General features: G+C 42.5%; 1 pseudogene; it reads right to left on the reverse strand.

Moving 5' to 3' along the window:
- Nucleotides 1-18,259: 18,259 nt before the first annotated feature.
- Nucleotides 18,260-19,071, reverse strand: LOC142428065 (AMMECR1-like protein pseudogene; annotated as a pseudogene).
- Nucleotides 19,072-19,425: the final 354 nt, after the last annotated feature.

The raw sequence follows: 19,425 nt of genomic DNA on the forward strand, positions 1-19,425 counted from the left end.
TGGTGGTTTTCGTTATCTGCCCCTAGTAGACTAATTAATTGAATCCATTGAAAATAGTGATTTGAAGGCTGTAATGGGAATTAACTAATGGATAGCCCAAGAGTTTGTTCCTAAAGGAGAAAATACCAGACGACAGGATATCAGGAAGGAATGTTCTTGTTATGTTTTAAGGATAGTCAAACCCCAGGTTGACCAAATAAATTTAAATAAGGATAAAGGATGTCAGAAAGGTGTGTCATTGAGACTTCAGTGAATAAAAAAACATTGAAATAAAAAAGTAGCATATTCCAAAAAATCATACCATTGTGTGCTCACCTTCCCAATATGATCGTTGAAGAAAAATGGGTGCAAAAGCAAACGTGGTGAAGAAAGCTGATGGTGCCCAGCTATCAAAAGATATTGCATCTGGGATCTTGAAGGCTTGAAGATAAACAAGTGGCCATCTAGCTCAGAAGCAAAAAAGCCCACATGGAAGAAGCACACCAACCTGTGTGATCAGGTGTCAAAAGGATCAGGTATCAGGCATCAGAGAATAAAAAATCAAATCATTATGAATAAGGGTGAGTGCAGATTGAGTACCGAAGACCCATCTATAGGCAATTGGACATCGCCTTACAGAAGATTGCAGGCAGGAGATGGGCTAGTCAGGCTGCAGTGTAGCAATGATGAAAATTATACCTTTCCTCTAGTTCCTAAATGCTTCTCCCCGCCCCTCCAACTATCATGATCCCAATTCTACCTTACAAATATGGCTAGACCAGAGGATGCACACAGGTACAGATATGAACCTGAAACACAGGGAATCCAGGACAGATGATTCCTTCAGGACCAGTGGTGAGAATGGCGTTACCAGGGGTGGTGGGGGGATGATGGAGGAAAGGGGGTGGTGGAAAGGGGGAACCGACTACAGGGATCTACATTATAACCTCCTCCCTGGGGGATGGACAAGAGGAAAGTGGGTGAAGGAAGATGTCAGACACAATGGATGTATGTATGGATTGTGGTAAGAGTTGTATGAGCCCACAATAAATGATTTTTAAAATAGCATGTTCCAAAACAACTCTCCTCCACAAATGGATCAGTTCTCAAAACTGTCAGCAACAATTTTTTTTTGCACTTCACAAGAGTCCACAAAAATGTTAATCTAAGTGCATTTAGCCTCAAATAGTGAATAAGTGGACAAGAATAAGGTCTGGAATTGTCCACATGTGACTCCCTGCCCTCACATCTGGCCAACTCCCAGCAGAGCTATCAGACAGTGTAGAATTCCCTTTAGGACTGCCACACCTGTATAGCTTTACTGGAGCAGGCAGACTCATATTTCTCCTGCACATTTCTGGTGAGTTTGCACAGCTGCCCTTGCAGTCGGCAGCTCATTTTATAACCCACTGTGACAAATAGGTTCCTTTGTTCATATATCCCACATACAATAAAGTATCATTACAGGAACACATAAAAGACCAACAGAAAAAGAAAAGCAGCCCCAGAAAAGGCCCACCAACTTGTAAGGGACATTAACTCATGACACATCTGGCAATGCAGGGCTCTGACTGCAAGCACTCACACTTCAAGGTGTAGGTGCTTAAATGAAGTCTCTGTGTAGTGCAAATGACTGAGCATTCGGCTATCAAACAAAAGATTGCAATTGAAGGCAATGTAGCAGTACCCTACAAGAAATCAACCAACTTCTGAAGTTAGCCACTGAACATCTTACGGAGTATAGTTTTACTCTGAAACCAAATACAGTCACTACACCATATGGAATCCAATGGCAGGCACAATGATTAATATTTATCAAGTATTATCTAATTGAGATAGAAGGAGCTCATTGGTAGCCAATCCTTTATGCCATGAATGCACAAGGACCTTTCAAAAAGGTCATGGAAAAATGGAATAAAGACAGTGGACTTTATCCATGAACCTTTTGAAGCCACTACATATCTGTTCCTAATAGATTATGCTAGACAGTTCAAGATTAAGCTAATTAGAATGTCATAATTTTTTAATTTCTCAAATATTGTACATCTTAAAAATCTTTAGGATACCTGTTCATCTTCCAATCTTCCACGAAAACTCAGGAAGACTATTAAGCTATTTACATATACCATCTCTCTTGAAGATCTATTAAAGTTGATATTAATTTTATTCTCTAGCTATGGTAAAGAGGCCAGTTAGGATACAGTATATCTACAATTCACATAAAAACTTGATAGCTGAAAATTAACAATACGACTTTATTTTTCTGGGTCCTGCAAAGGTTACAAATTCAACCGTGTGGTTTCTCATGTTATAGTTAGAAACTCAACCTCATTGTATAGTTTTGAGTTTTCCTTCAATGAAAAATTTCCAACTTATATAGGTTCTGGCTTTTCTAAGTGTGTGTACTTGCTTGCATGTGTGTCTTGCTTCATTTTTGATGTCCCTGAGCATTATAATGGTTACCATGGATAGGTGTTCATGGAAAGGCTGGAAGTGTGTGTCTACTCAGTCTCCAGGGAAGAAAGCCTGGGTGATTTACTTTGAGAAACCAGTCACTGAAACCCCTCTGCAACATCCCTGTGCAATGACACACATGGAGTCTCCAGGAGCTGGTGTGGGTTTGACAGCATGTTTGGCCTGGTTCATTTCTAAGGGAAAAATGAATTCTGGCTTCATTTGCTACCCTCAAAGCTGGCAGTTCAACCACACCAGCACATCTGCAAGAGGAAAATGAGGCTGGTTGCTCCTGTACAGATTTTGATCTCGGACACCTATAACAGAACACTATGAGAGAGAATTGACTTTGTGGCATTGAGTTTGTTTGGGGAGGTTAGGGACAATGAAAGTTTCTAGGTGGCACAAATAGCTTTTACTAGACTGTTTCACTGAGGCTTGATCGGGTAAACAGCCTGCATTACTGTGGAAGCACAGGAGATCTGCTTCCACAAATATCATGCTCCAGAAACACTATGGAACTCACATGACATAGCCACAAGATGGAATTAACTTCATGGCACCTAACCAAAGGGGAAATTGAACACAATGATCGCATATTCATGTCTATGTATGCACATGGATAGTGTGTTGGAAATATGACTAAATCAGAATAACAAACATAATTCCCATTAAGAATCGCCATGTCTATAATGAAAAACATGTCAGCGTGGCCCATCTAAATTAGCCCGTGAAGAAGCCCTCTTGCTCCAGTGGTTAGAGGACTGGCAGCTCCATGAAATGAAAGCAGTTGTGTTCCATGAGGTGGCCATTGGTAACACATGGACTACAGCCTAGAAACCCTAAGGAGGAGTGTAAGGTGCTATGGCATCACTCACACAAAACCCACTGTAGTGCAGTAAACAAAACAAGCCTCTTATCAAGAACACGTGGATAAAAGACTAGAACATTCAAGCACTACCATGCAGTGGGGCACAGAGAAAATGGTAGCTTATTTTAAATAAGATCCTATCTTACTATATACAGAGTTATATATCTGGATGTTGCCTTGAATTAGAAATAATTGAAACAATTTTTAAAATGAGGAGCTATTAGTAGGACACAGTTCGTGCACAGTAAATTCAAACAAAATGAAGAAACAGTTAAAATATGAGAAGAAAAACCAACAGGATAAAACGAATTTACATACATAGAATTTGGTTCCAAGAAACTGTTGTATGCAGGTCTCAAGGTTGGTTAATCAGGGCCACGCCCAAAGGGATCAAATGAAAAGTGTACTGGAGCTGGCTGCATTCCAATGCTCTCTGCCTGAGGCCATGTTACCTACAACCTTGGTTCCTGGAAAGAAAGCACTCAATGGAGGTTTACTCTATGTGGGACTCTGCCATCCAAGTGAGGACTTAATCTATGCTGGGATTTGGGGCTGTCGCTGCTATTGTACCCTTCTGCAAAGCAAGAACTTAACCAAGCTCTAATACAGGCTTCAGTCATCAGTGGGGTGGCCTGATGATTGCAAGGCTCGCTTCTCCTTTCAGTAAAGGCCACTCTGGGGTCCCCATGCTCTCATGCCCGCGACCTGACAAGGAAGGACGGGGCCCAGGCAAAAAACACCCCCAATCGCGCCTTTCTGGAGCGAGGGGTGAGGGTGCAGGAGGAGCTCTGAGCAAGAAAACCGGCCTGAGTATTCCCAGGCCCGAAGCCTGAGGCCTGCAACCAGTTCAGAAAAGATTTAACTGGAAATGTCCCAGGTCTCGGCGACCTTGAAACACTGGCAGACAGGGTGTGGCAAGTGTAATGTCCACAGGAACCCGGACCCAGCTAGGGACGCCATGCCTGCGGGGGATTCCGCGCCCGGGATCAGCACAGAAACACAGAAACTCACCCGCAGAAACTCATGGGACGCTCACCTGGATCCTTCTCAGTCAGAAGTGGGTTAAGCAGGAAATTGCATCACCTGGGGAGGGGAGAGGGTGGAGTCTGTGAGAAGGGGCGGGGCCTAGAGATAATGAGGGCGACCTGGAAGGAGGGCCCTGGAGGTGAGTCTCTGGGCCTCAAGTGGCTATGGATTCATTCTTAGTAGTTTCTTCTTTATCTGGAAACCCTGGTGAAACCTGTTCACTTTGGGTGGCCCTGATTGCATTTGAAACACATTTGTATTTGAATCACAACACAGAAGCCCAGATAGAAAGACAACCTGAAAGAAAAATGGTGGGTGGAAGGCATGCTTCCCAGGGTAAGACAGATAAGGGATGGCTAGAAGAACCCCTGTACTGTCTTCAGTTTGGTGACCTCCATCAAGGACACACAGGCCTGCAAGCCTCTAAGAAAGACTGCCCCTTCCAGGGCTGCCTGGAAAAAGGTGCAGGTCATCCACATTCCAAAGCCCTCTGCCTGAGGGCCAGGTTACCTTCACCTTTGCTTCCTGAGGAGAGAGCACTCAATGGGGGCTTACACTATGTGGGACTCTGCAATCCAAGTGAGGACTTAGTTTATGAGGGGATTTGAGGGCTGTCACTGCTATGGTACCCTTTTGCAAAGCAAGGTGCTTACAAGTTAAGCGCCAATACAGACCTCGGTCATCAGTGGAGTGCCCTGATGACTCCAAGGCTGGCCTCTCCTTTCAGTAAAGAACATTCTGGAGTCCCCTGCTCTCATGCCCAATAACTGACAAGGTGGGCAAGAACCCACCATCAATCGGGCATTTCCGGCATAAGAGGTGAGGGTGAATGAGGGGCTCTGAGCAGGTAAAGGAGACCGGCATAATCCCAAGCTGAAGGCAGAGAGGCTTGTAACCAGTTCAGAAAGGATTTACCTGGAAATATCCCATGGGGTCGCGATGACCTGGAACGCGGGCAGACAAGATGCAGGAACTGTAATATTCGTGGGGATCGGGCCACAGCTGGGGATGCCGGGCCTGTCGGAGCCACTGAGCCTAGGAACAGCATAGAAACATAGAGATTTACTTACCCTACTAGGACCCTCGCACTGCACATTCTCAGTCAGAGGAAGTGGGTTCGGCAGGAATTGACATCACGTGGGTAGGGGTAGGGTCTTTCCCAAGAGGCGGGGTGTTACGCTTAATAGAATAAAATAATTTGTCTTAAGTTACTCCATTTTGAAAAGCTTAAGTGCCACCCCCATTCTAAGAGAGGTATGTTATCTTGGAAAAGCAAGTCACTGTGACCTTACAACTATCTACTCATAAATGTGAGCAAGAAGTTTTGCAAAATCATCTGGTCCAAGATAAGCTGAGCAGGACGTGCTGAACTACCCACATCCCTGTTATCTTGTGTAAACACCCTTTCCCATTCCTTGCTCTACCGGCTCGCCTTGCTGGTTTTAAGTGTATAAAAGGGAAAGCAAAATTTGGCCGGACGCTGCAGTGTTGGACCCTGCTTGGCCATGCTGTAGCCCAAATCCGGATTTGTCTTTTTGTCTATTTGTCTTTTTGTCTTTCTGTAATAAAGTTTTGCTTTGTTACTTCACAACTGCTTGTGGGTCAGTGGTCTATGTTGGGCGCAACTCCGTAACACAGGGCATGGAGGTAATGAGGGACTCCTGGAAGTTCTGCTAAAAACTCTTCACTTTGGGTGACCCTGCTTGCATTTGAAACACATTTGCATTTGAATCACAGCAACACAAAATCCATGAGACAAAGACAAAGTGACAGAAAAGTGGTGGGTGGAGGGCATGCTGTTCAACTTCTTAGACTTTTGGTAATTAGCAATTCAGGAAGAAAGTACATATTTAAAACAAACAAAATTGAATGGTCTAAGTCTTTCCTTTAAGAACAGTTCTAAGTAGACCGAGGTAATAAAGTGAGCATAAACCTGATAAAAATGGGCCTTGTCTTAGTGACAACTGACCACATCATTGATTGATTGAAAACTAGCAATTCAGAGAGAAAGAACACCTCAGTAACTTAGCTGAGGAAGTTTCTGATCTATTTCATTGTTTCACCTAAAATAACATGGGCTGCAAGTGGTTTTTCTTAATCTGAATCCATCTAATGTCCCATTAAATACCTTATATACATTGTTCTGTCCTTGACGGTCAATGACCCACAAGATTTTAACCTTCCCAAACTCTACTGTGGCCAGACTTGTTTATCATTGCTGTTGAAACAGCTAGTGAAAAAGCAGAAGTTGGGCTCACAATGAAAAGTGGTCAGGGATCATCAGGCAATCATGGAAAATGACTTAAAAGGCTTTTGACAGAGGACAATTTCTGTCGGACACTGAGATGGAATGAATTTCTCTGCCATGGAAATGTGTTCCTTATCAACTCTGGAAGAAAGCATATTGCAATCTAAAGACCAGCAACACCAGTTTCTTCTCTCTTTCTCTTGTCCCGAGTCTTAGTCTGCTTCTTTACTTACGTCTGCCTATTTGTCTAAGCGTTTTACTAGACTGCATTCAGTTTCCAGCACAATGGATTAATAAAGTCAGTGATTCTTAGTAGGTTGGGTACCCATAAAACATTTTTTAAAAGCCTTTACTGATTTCTTTTGTCTTTTTTGTTTGAAGTGAACTTTTTTTCTATAGTTAAAGACCAGTTCAGTTTGATTTTTGGTTTTCTATTTTTTGTTAGTCACTTAGACCAATATTTAGATTGAAAGAATAAGAAATCTTGAGGGATTTAAAAATATATGTACACTGCATATATTTACACCGCCCATCTCTCAAGAAATGGAAATCAAAAGCAGTATCATTTTAAACACTCCATGCAAATAGTTCTCTTTCTTTTCTCTGCCCCATCCTCCTAGGCTTGGATGTTTCTCAATATACAATTGCTCACTATTGCTCTCCTATCCCTGTTCCCTCCCTGTCCTTTGCCTCCTCACAGTCATCAAAATCTTATCCTTTCAAGTATAATCCAAGTTCATTTCATAATGCTAGTATTATTAAACATTTATGTTTCTAACATTGACTGAGTTTGCTAAGCATAATGTTCTCTAGTTTTTCCATGTGATAAGAGTTGTATGAACCCCTAATAAAATGTTTAAAAATTAAAAAAAATAAAATAAACAAGTGTGCATATTTCTGTTCATATTGTATTATTTACTTCTTTAGGGTATATATAAAAATAAAGAGACTACTAGATTTCAAAATATGTGTGCTTGCATTTGTTTAAGGAAGTGTCGTACTGATTTCCACCAGAAATGTATGAGCATTTCAATTTCTACTCTTTGTCTTTAGTATTTATTATTTTGTCATCTTGAATTTTGATAAATGTGTGGGTGTCAGGTGGTATTTCCTCATTGTTTTAATCTATTTTTCTCTTCTTGCTAGTGAACGTTAACATTTCTTCATATGGTAGTTTGACACCCAGATGTCATCTTTAACAAATTGTCTATTTTTGTCTTGTACCTATTTTTTCGATTGGGTTATTTGTATTTTTCTGGTTAAATATTTTAGTTGCGTACAGATTTTGGAGATTTGCCCTTAATTTGATGTATTATTACTGAATGGTTTTCTCAATCTGTGCGTTTTCTGTTAATTCTTTTGATGAATTCTTTCAATGTGTATAAATGTTTATTCTTTTTAGTATGTCTCAGTTCTTTACTTTTCGTTTATACTGCTGATATGTCATTATGTTCAGAGTGTGACCTTTAGTTTGTCCCTAAACTTTAATTGTTAGCCTTTATGGTTCTGGGGTTTCTATTTAGGTCTCTGATGTATGGTGAGTTCATTTTTGTACATGGTGTGTAGTATGGGTCTTCTTATTCTTTTTTGTTGTTGCAAGTAAAGACCCAATGTAATTTGGATTTCTTAGAGAAAAGGTTATCTCTGCCCCTACTTACTCTGTCTTAAACCTTTATTAAAGATTAGGTGTCTATAGGTATTTGATTGTATTTCCGGTGTTCAATTATAATCCACCAGTCTTCATATCAATTGTTGTACCAGTACCAGGCTGTTTTGTTTGCTATGGCTATATAATATGTTTTAATGTGTGGGTGTTAAGACTGCCTACTTTGTTTCAATTTATTAATAGTGTTTTATTTATATCGTTTCTTTTTTGAATCACTTCTACTGATTTCAGAGGCTTATACCTATTCTCTTAGGAGAGTGTGGCAAAAACAATTACATTGCACATTTTTGGGGACTGTTAAGTAGGATGGTATCTGGACGGCTGTGTCATAAATGCAGGTGGAGGTCACAATGGACAGTATTTTGGCTTATTGGTTAATCTAAGAATTCAATAGGGGTTGCTTTCATAGCTATGTGTTAATCCACGTAGGCTAGAGAAAAAAAACTCCTGGATAGCTTGATGACCTCATTTGGAGTGCAAAAGAGATAAATAACTTACTGGAGGCCAGATACACTCACTCCCTGTAAGACATTCCTGTTGAAAAGGCACTTGTATCTATACTGATGCACCCAGAGCCCTGGAACTGGAGGAGCCACATGGAGACCCATGCCAGCACTTAAATGCTTCCACTGCCCCTGGATCCACAAGAGTTTCCACCCACTGGCCAGTGGTCTTCCTGCATTCAGCATTATTGCATAGCTCCACAAGTCTAAAGAGGAACTTATTAACCAGTATTGGACATATGGGCTAATATTGGACTTATGGACTTGACCTAGACTGGGCTTGGATGTTTCTCAATATATAATTGCTCTTTTATATAAAGCTCTTTCTTATACATATTTGAGTGTCCATGAATTTTGTTTCTCTAGTCAACCTGGACTAGCACAGGTGGGTTTGGGTTTTGTCTTTGTTTTTTTTTTTGCTAATTCTAGCTCCACAGACATTGTTATCTTTGATGAATCTGAATCCACCTGATGTCTCATTCAGTATCATGTATCCATTGGCTGTCTTCTGTGATCTACATCCCACATTGCGATTTTACCTCCCCAAACAGAACAGACTTCTTGAATAAAGCCTTGTTATCTTGAAAGTTTGGAATATGACTGTTTGTCATCACCATTGAATAGCCACAGACATTGCAGAAGTAGAGGTCTCAAGGGAACATGGGCTGATTCTAAATTGTCAATCATGAAAACAATGATTTAAAAGTATATTTTCTGTGGGCAATTCTCATTGTACCATGAGATTGAAGAACTTTTTATGAGAACTGTGATAATTGGGAAGTTGGAAAGAAAACATACAACAAAACAACTCTAATATTTTGGCAACGTGTGATACTCAATTGCTGATGACAAAATGGGTATATATGCAAATGTGGTGAAAAAAACTGATGGTGCTCGGCTCTTAAAACATATAGTGCCTGGGATCATAAAGCCCTGAGGTTAAACACAGGACTGTTTAGCAGGGAAACAACAAAGACCACATGAAATCATAACAGCCTGTGTGATCATGAGGTGTCAACAGGCATCAGAAGAGTTCAAAAACAACCAATCAAATTGATGTGAACAAGCATGACAAAGTTGAGACACCGGTAAGACAATTAGACAGTCCCTTACAGAAGGGCTATATATAAAGGATGATATATCCAGGGTGCAGTATAACTCTGATTAAACACATAACTGTCCTCTAGTTTCTTTTAAATATTTCCTTGTCTTACTATTACACCCTTAGATTTACCTCACTAATCTTAATAGACCTGCATGTGTATAATTGAGACCATTTGATGCACGAAATCCAAGATAGATAAACCCCTAATAAACAGTAATGAGAATAATGATTCCCTGAGCGTATGGAAAGGAGAAGGGAAACTGATAGCAATGTTGACTGTACAACCCCAGTCGCAGGGAACTAACAACAGCATTGTAGGTGAATGCGTACACTAGATGGTGGAAAATAGGGCAATAATAATATATATATATAAAGGGTTGATGGGGGTTGGGGGGGGATAAAGGGGAATTGATATCAAAGAGTTCAAGAAGAAAAAAATTCTTTGAAAATGATGATGGTACCAATTGTACAACTAGGCTTGATCTAATAGAATGATGAATTGCTAGAATATCTGTAAGAGCTCCTAATAAAATAATAAAACCAACTGCAATAATAATAATAATAATAATAATAATAATAATAAAAGTTTCTTCTGTTTCCTTCTTGGTACGTGAAGACTACAATAGGAAACAGAGTTGGGCAGGAGGAGGAAGGGGGTCCCCTTGACTGCCATTCTGACTCATCACATACCACTCATCCAGTCACTCCACTTGATATCTGGTAGCTTGCCTTGCAGTGTCCTCAATGGAAGTGGTCTCAAATGCTTGGCCAGGGAGTGTGACTGAGGAAAGGTATGTATCCACAAGCAATGCTGCAGCAGACTGGTAGCTGCCAGCAGAGAACCCTAAGCCTTTCTCTGAGGCCCGAAAGCATACTCAGTGTAGGCATAGAGTATCTGGGATAAGGTCTTGGGGAACAACATTGGCATGGCATGTTTCAGACTGTGGATGTTCAATGCAAAAAAAGGACAGTAATCATGGAATATTTGGTTTATTTTTTAGCCAATTTGTGATTCAGCTGAAAGGAGAGGGCCAGGAGTAATTTCAGTTCAATGATTAGAAGGTATCTCTGGGCAGTAGCTCTGCCTGTTTATTGCATGTGACTTTTTGCGTTTTGTTGTACACTTTTCTTCCATTCCCCCATGGACCATCTACTCTGGAAACTGGGACCGAATGTTCTGTGTAGTCTTCAGGTTGTATCTACTTTTTTTTTTTTGTGGTAGTTCGTTCAAGGATTGTTTGTTGGCCTTTAGGAGTGTTTTCCAGTCCAGTCTGTTGTGGCACCACGCCCTGGCCCTAAAGTCCACTTTCAGCATTTCCTGGGAACCTTGCCACTCCATTCCCTTGCTGGTCCGCTACACTCCCCCAGTGCTTTGCCTTGGTGTGGTGGGATCAGGTCAGGTGCAGTTCGCACACTCTGACTCCAGTGCTGTCCCCTGTAGCGCCACTGGTCATTGAGGGGTATCATGTCTCATAGTGGGGCCAGCCATGTTGTTCTCTCTGTGGTCTGGCTGCTCTAATCAGGAACATCATCCTCACGGCCTGGTGGGTGTATCTACTTCTTATCCTCTCTGGTTGGGAGATGAGTCACTTTGTTTTTAATGTATCTCATACACAAAAGTGGTTTCCAAAATATGTTTTTTAAATTTTAAACAGTTTTATTGGCATATAATTCACAAACTATATAAATCAATAGTTCAATCATATTTTAACAGTTTTGTTTCATATTATTCACATATCATACCATTCAATAGTTTGATCACATCATGAAGAGTTGGAGAAAAAAAGAAGAGTTGTACAATCATCACCACAATTAAAAAATCATTTTATTGGGGCTCATACAACTCTTATCACAACCCATACATACATCAATTGTGTAAAGCACATTTATACATTTGTTGCCATCATCATTCTCAAAATATTTAGTCTCCACTTAAGCCCTTGGCATCAGCTCCTCATTTTCCTGCTCCCTCCCTGCACACCCTCCCTCATGAACCTTGATAATTTATAAATTATTATTTTGTCCTATCTTGCATTATCTGATGTGTCCCTTCACCATTTATTTCTTTTTATGATACACATTGAAACAACAAATTTAATGAACACAGATTAGATATCCTTGAACCCCAAATAAGAACGGACTCCAAGGGGCAAAGGTGCAGTTTCTACATTAGCAGTTGCTTGGTTAAATTAGTAGAGTGTGTTAAAGGTGTGGGGTTCATTAGAAGAAGTAGCTATGTTCACTGGTAGAAGACTGAGTCAATTTTTCAGAGTGCAAATGAATTAAGAGTCTCATTCAGATAATCAACATCATTCAATGTTGGTCCAAATTTTGTGGGGGCTAAAATGTGACCATTTGGATCCACATCCTGCATTATCAGATAAAAACCTGGCAGGTTGCCTCCTTAAATGTCACAGAGTCACCTTTGAAACAGTTGATCTTGATACTTGATGATGCCATGTATCAAGACACCCTGGAAAACAGTGGGCTCAAGATTTCCGGACAAGAGATTTCTTTTCCAAGGACAGCACCAATTCTTGTTCAGAAAAGACACATAAGTGTTTCCAAATGCTCGGAGAGTTCAAACAACATAGTAGTCATTGAGATGGGGAGGTTCACAGTAAAATATTGGGAGACCTAGAATTTGCATTTCTGAGGGTGAAGTAAATGGGTCACCATAGGGCACCACTTTCCAAGTTGAATATTGGCTGTGGAGACTGCTGTTCCTGGGGCTGAGAGCATGAGAGGCACACTCACATTTGACAAGAACTTCAATTGAGCTGAGCTCAAAGAGAAAGAAGAACCTTGGTAGTGGCCCTCTTTCAGGATTTAGGAGATGCAGCTCCATTATTCTGTGCCCAGTGATCGGTCAAGTTGATTGTTGACATCATTGAAGGCAGGAATTTGCAGGCGTCAGAGTGGTACATAGCAAAAACTGAGTAGGTTACAAGGGACATGAAGTGCACAGCAACTTGGCTTGAGAATGTTTTCGAAGGCAAACACTCACTGGTAGGACGCTGCACAACCATGACCATGTCCACGAGATTCCCTGAGATGTCCAGTGACAGCAGGCAAGGGCCAGCGTGCACGGGGAATCAGGATCAAGCGGAGGTTCCAAGGGCAGAAGATCGGGGTCACAGCAACACCCAGAAACTTTGACAGGATGCTGCATCTCAAAACTCCGAAGAGCAAGGTCATCTGTTGACAATCCATCAGCAGGCAGGGGCTCAGAGGGAAGGTGCACAAGTGTGCGTGCTGTGTGCCTCATGTCCCTGGACTTCCTGGACTGCTGATGGGCATCAGTCACGAGGACGCCTAGTGCGACTCCCCTTTGTGGAGGCTGGAGACACTGAGCAGATGGAACTAAGGTGGGAAGTGGGGAGACACTGGATCACACAGGACTGCTGACATTGAAGGCAGGGCCCTCAGGGTACACAGCAGAGCTGCCTGCCCAGGAGGGGTATGTGGAACCAGGACACACCCAAGCACAGCCCCCAAGCTCACTGTCTTGCAACTAGAGTCAGAGAGCAACGCCTGACCCTGCGTGGATTAAAGGACTGCAGATGCCCCTCAAGAGCCTGGGCTTCCTTCCAGGCCGTCCACTCCGGGCTGGTCAGTGCTGTGGGCTCCACGTGGTCCACGGAGGTGCAGTCCCTGCCTTGTTTCCACAGCTCATGGCGCTCAGGTTGCAGAATGCACGCGAAGGCGTCCATGGGAAAAGTGACCCTGGCTTCCCTGCAGCTGCACTGAGAAGCAGCTTTACCTCAATTAACCCAGTGCAGGAAGGCGAAACTGATGGATTACGCACAGTTGAAACCGCGATGGAAGCCAGCGTGGGAGCCATAGGGGAATGTGACTATGAACGCGCCTGCTTCCTGGGTGATCGACCAAAGGGAATGCATTTTCCCTGAGGATGCTGGGTGAGATGAGGGCCACCTTGTGCCGCAGGAAGTTCTCTCGCAGACACTAGAACTGCCAGGGAGCTTTTCCAGGCGGGCTCCTTGCTCAGGGGGCACCGCATACCAAGTGTTGTGCTCCCTGAAGTGCAGGTGGCTGATGCTGTACAGGTCCTTGTCCTCCGTGTGCCAAGCGGAGGTGGTCTGCCACGGGCCAACGTACAGGGAGGGGTGTTGACGCCTTTGACAACAACTCCACACTCCTATTACAGGAGACCCTGGATCGTCCCCAGGTGTGTGAGGTTCTGATGCTCAGTCTTTTCACCAAACAAGGAGCCGCATACCTTAGCCCCATAAATGGGAGAATGGTACAGGCGGTCCTTCCAATGTTCACTCCAAATCCTCAACATCCCGGTGTGTGGGAGTGCAATATCTGTCAGTGTGAGCCAAGTGGCGATGCTCCTTTACTGTCATGGATTTCTTTATTTTATGGTCTTGTAAAAAGACACCTGCCTATCCCTTAGCTACTTGCTGCACAGGACTGGCTATGAGGGTGTCATCCACATTTTTATTTCTGTCGGCTGTCCACACTTTGGTGGGATTATCTTTGCCAGGCCTGCATAGTAGGCACCTTGGTATTCCATAAAAACAATATATTTGTTGAAATCCTTAAATTCTTCCATAATAGGCCAGAAATTCATGATTTTTAAAACTTGAGTTCTGGCTTCAATAAATCTGGGACTTCAGGTTGCAAAATAAAGTCATAAAACCCTGTTCTCATGGCTGTTCTGTGTATCTTGGAATTCTGTGCTTTTGTTTCTTTATCTCTCTGAAAATTTCTTCCAGTGCATTGATTTCTCCATGAGAGCAAATGTACTTTCTCCAGGCATGTTGATTCACTAAGGGAATTCTACTACGGAGGACAGCTATTTTTTTCTCCCAGAGACAGGACTTGTCCACATGGAGCAGGTTTTCCCAGACTGCCCCTGCCTCAGTATGCTGCTCTGGAAGGTTACTCAGTTGGAAGGGTATCTGTATTAGCTGATACATAATTTCAGTTGCAATCATGTGAAATCTCCAATTCCACTAACAAGAAGTGCCTCCAGGGATATTTTAAAAAGTAAATCTAAAGACAATAATTCAGAAACCTTCAACATAAGTGAATGTTTCCAGAAATGCTAGTAAATAATCTGGTAAAGAAAAATAGCATGAAGATGGTAATATCAAAAATAACACTTAATGTAAAATATGAACCAAGAGAACTAGCCAAACAGACTCAATGACATCAGTTCGACCCTATAGGACATGGTGGAGATGTCCTTGTGCTTTTCTCTGGCTGTAACTCTTTTTTAAATTTTATTTTAGCCCATTATGGTTTGTTCTCTACAATATTTTGTTGGAGTTCAACGATTTGCACTCGTAAGCTATATAGCCAAGAGGCAACAGAGTGTAACACAGAGACTTATTCTGAAGTCTTTGTATTGCATGCCATACAGTCTGCTTCGGGGAAACAGGTGTAACGAAACAAAACAAACACATAACTTTCAAGGTTCCAGAAACCCAGCAGAAAATAACAATTTAGTGTATTTGTGGGTGTTCACATATGGAAAACAGATATTGTGCAAGTCTTAAATTGACGCCCAGTGCTTCTTTTGTATAGATATTATAACAATATGCAGTACTTCACCTACAAAACTTTCTTGTTGAAAAGTTCTCTAACATGAGTGGCTTTATTATGCAGAGACAATGTTTGTAGAAACTCACAGTGGAAACAATCCAGTATCGACAAACCCTAGTGATCAAACACAATCCTTTTAATATAAAGTGAGGGCAATGTATACAGTATGTCCTAGCTGTGGGTATTATGAAACAACCCAATTTTTCAGACCAAAAGGCACTCACAGCTAAGGATGACATAAACTATGAACCAAGCCAGCAGTTAGATTGGTTCTGTGACAAAGGTAACACTAAGCAGAAAACTCACTTCCTTCCATCTACAAATCATATATGTATCTGAACACCCTCATGACTAATTTGGTCAAGCACGTGGAAGGCAGTTCAGAGCTGTCATCTCCCTAGCAGAGCTGCCACATGGATAATCCAGGCTTCTGTTTTTCCTGAGAGCAACCTGCCATACGTGTTTCTGAGGTGTCCATCACTGTACACTTCCAGACCAGGCCCTGTTCCGGACTGACACAGAAAGTACCATTCCTTACGAGTATTTTCCTTGGCCAGCTCCCAAGTCCCCTTGGGCAAAGCAAAGGGGGAAAGAGCTTTTCCATCGCTGTCTTTTTGTATGGGAGCATGAGGAAAAGTGGAGGGAGCAAGGCTTCTTTACTCTAACAGCAGGAGGCCACTTCAGTGTGGTGCTGGGCTCAAACCAGCCTATTTCTTGTGCACTGATTTTAACATTTCATTTTCTTAAATGGCAGGTATCCTACCACACCCTCACCAAAATAAAAAATGAATTGTACACTGGTGAAGACAAATAGGTAAACATTTATACAAGAAAATATAGGCTTAAAGAGCATGGCACTATAAATGCTCGCATGGCCAATCTCACTGAGCGTGCTCAGGGGTGAAAGTTGAGCACTAGGTTTTTTGCTTTTAAAAAAAGCTTTAGAACCTAAACACAACTCTAACACAGAACATTAAAACATTGATGAATTTATCCCTATGTAGCAATACTGTTTTACAAACCAAAGGTGGATGGTTTAATTCAGAGCCGACCATCCATACATCAAACCATGGTGTAAGACTGATTTATTATTCTCAGCAGCAGGAAATCTTGATACAATCCCTTCATCTTCAAAAGGGTTTTGATCAACCTTACAAGGGGAATATGGCAGGATGTGAAAGCCCAGCAGTTAAGACAGGTGACATGACACGGGTTTCCCGTTTATCAGCCCAACCTTCCCCTTAACCTTTCTGCATCCTTGTCAGAACAGCAGAGCACAGTGTCAAGAAGATCCACTTACATTCTCATTGTTACCAAAAACCAAAGACACTAATGCCTGGAACAGAATGTTCCTCAAATTGTACCCATTTGTACATTCCTGGCAGGAGGAATCTCAAAGGAGCTCCTTTGGCCCATTTCAGAAAGCCACGCCTTGTCCATATAAACTTTAATATACCAATCATTGTGTTCATTGGGTTGATATCCAATCCATTTTATGAATTCTCTAAATGTGTTGCTGAAAAGCAGTAATAATATCCTTGTGAATCTTTCTTCTGGCTAAATCTTCCCATCAATCAATTTAGCAGTGCCTCTGTTAAGATATATCCAAAGCATCTTCCAAGTCCCTTCGTTCTATGAACTCTGCCACCAAATTAGTGAAGAATAAGCCAGACAGGAGATACTTGCTGACAGACGTGGAAATTAGCAACAACAGCAACAGGCAATATGTCACAAGAAGGTTGAAATATCTTGAATGAGTTTAGGAATTTTCTCTGGTGCAGTGGAGATGTCCAATACTTTAGACAAGCTGAAGAGCCACCTTGCTTATTAACAGCTTTGTTTTAAAGTCCTTTAAGAACTAGCTTGTATAAAGGTCTTTCAGAATGCGTGCCTGAAAAGAAAAACCGCTTGGAGGCCCTGAATTCTTCCCTAGAACAAGGTGTCCTTACAAAGGTCAATCCAGCTGCTTCTTTGATCTCTGCTTTCTGAGAACCAAGATCCAGCTATAGGCAGTGCTCCCAGAAGAGGATTTGAGGTGTCCAGTTGGTAAGGAACAGACAACTCCTTCACACTTGTGCAGCAATGACATCAGGTCCTCCTTTCGGCATCTCCATTCCATTCCATTCTTCAGCAGGCTGCACAACACTCTAAATAAAGAATGCTACAAAATGCAACTCACAGTAAGATGAAGTTTCTTGAACACTGATCAGTGGACCTATGCCTCCCAAAAGGCTTCTGACGTGGCTGCCCTGTCCAGGAACCACAGAGGATTCATGGTGCCCACTTTCATCCTATCAGGATGTCAGTGTAGGAAGTATGGAAGCTGTGATCAATTCTAGGTATGCAATTAAATGAAAGTTTTCTTTTATGAAAAAAGCTATTTAAAACCTATAATGTTTCTGATTAGTCTCCATTGCCCAGACTGCCTACTTGATCTTGGGAGGTGATAGGGATGTGTATGGTTTAAGCCTTCATGGATCTTCAATTTCAGCTTCCTTGTGTAGCCAATACACATGCAGCAAATCACCAGTGGTACCTGCATGTCACAGGTCCTCTGAACCAACATAGTAATTCTCACCAATCTTGGAGAAGCCCCAATCCAACTGAACCCCATAGAGGAAAGGCTGAGACAAGGCTTGGGCCCCTCAAGTTGTTTCATTCAATGCAACCCCATCATCCCTTTATTTAGCTGGAGCAGACTTGGCAATGGAAGCTAGCATCATAACATGGTGCAGTAATGGAAGCAACTGGACCAGGAAGAGGAGGGGTCTGCTCCAATGATGTCATAGCCATTGGCTGCCATAGGGGGTGAGATTGGTCATGCAGCCTTGTGTCAGGAGTCATGATTGTAGAGGGGTGGGGCATGAAGGGTGCCGTTCTGGAAACAGTGCTGATGAGAAGCAACATACTCTGCATAACTGATTGTCACCTTCTCACTTCGGTACCTGGTGAGTTTGATCGTTTTTCGGAATTCACTGGTAATTGGAGCCTTAAAACCACCTTTCCTGAGCAATGAGTCTATGGTCTGGAACTGATCCCAGTCTTGTTCTTTAGCAACCTCAGGTAAATATGTGGCTGTACATTTGATGCCCTTTTCACTGATGAATTCAATTAGAATTCCATTGACCCCTACCTCCCAGTCCAGGTAATCACTGGCAACCTTAAAGTTAGTAAGGAGGGAGACAGACCAGAAAAGCTTAGGTAGCTCCTCTCGCGTCATTGGGGGAAATCGACTGTCCATAAGTGCACTGGTTAACGAGTATTCCCTGAGTCCTGGGTGAAGATTCACGGCTGAGAAGGTTCCAATGCAGCCCCAGAGAGGTGACAGTAGAGCACATCAAAGCTGTAGCAGCACATCTCTGCAGTCACCACCAGGTTCTTGGTGGTGTTGGAAGTTCCGTTGGGCCAGGGGAGAGGGCTCAGGGCTCCTGATGTGGGATTCATTCGTGTAATTGGATAATTTTCAGGCCCCAGCGTTAAGTCCGATACATTTTCCCGTCCATGGTTGCTGTCCACATGCTGTTTGTTTTTAGGAGGTCCTGAAATAGAGGCGGTCACAGTTGTGGACTGGTTCCCGTGACTGTGTATTCCGCTTGCTGCTGCCAACTTGGGCTTGAGTGGAGAGACACACCGTCTTTTTCCCATCCTGATTCTGTGCCTGAGGTCTGGAATGCTGCAGAACCTGAAAACACAAAGTTTGTATTGTCAGGGGAATAGCTGTAATAGAGAAGAGGAGCTGTTTTGTCTCTGGAGTGAATTCTCTTCCATTCGATTCCATTCCTTCTTCCTGGACCTTTTCTTCTGGCCCAGTTGCAGCCAGGGTGGACGGACCTCTCTCGCTCGACCTTCTCATTCTGCTTGCTGGAGCCCTGTGCCTGGGTGGGTGCTCCCAAGAGAAGCGGGCCCACAGGTGGCCCGTATGCGAGATGAGCATGGAGTGAGCTGAGAAAGGACATGGGGGCAAAATGGAAGCGGTGATGGCAAGAACTGCTAGAGGTA

This window comes from Tenrec ecaudatus, chromosome 15 (genome assembly GCF_050624435.1).
Source record: "Tenrec ecaudatus isolate mTenEca1 chromosome 15, mTenEca1.hap1, whole genome shotgun sequence".
NCBI classification, from domain to species: Eukaryota; Metazoa; Chordata; class Mammalia; order Afrosoricida; family Tenrecidae; genus Tenrec; species Tenrec ecaudatus.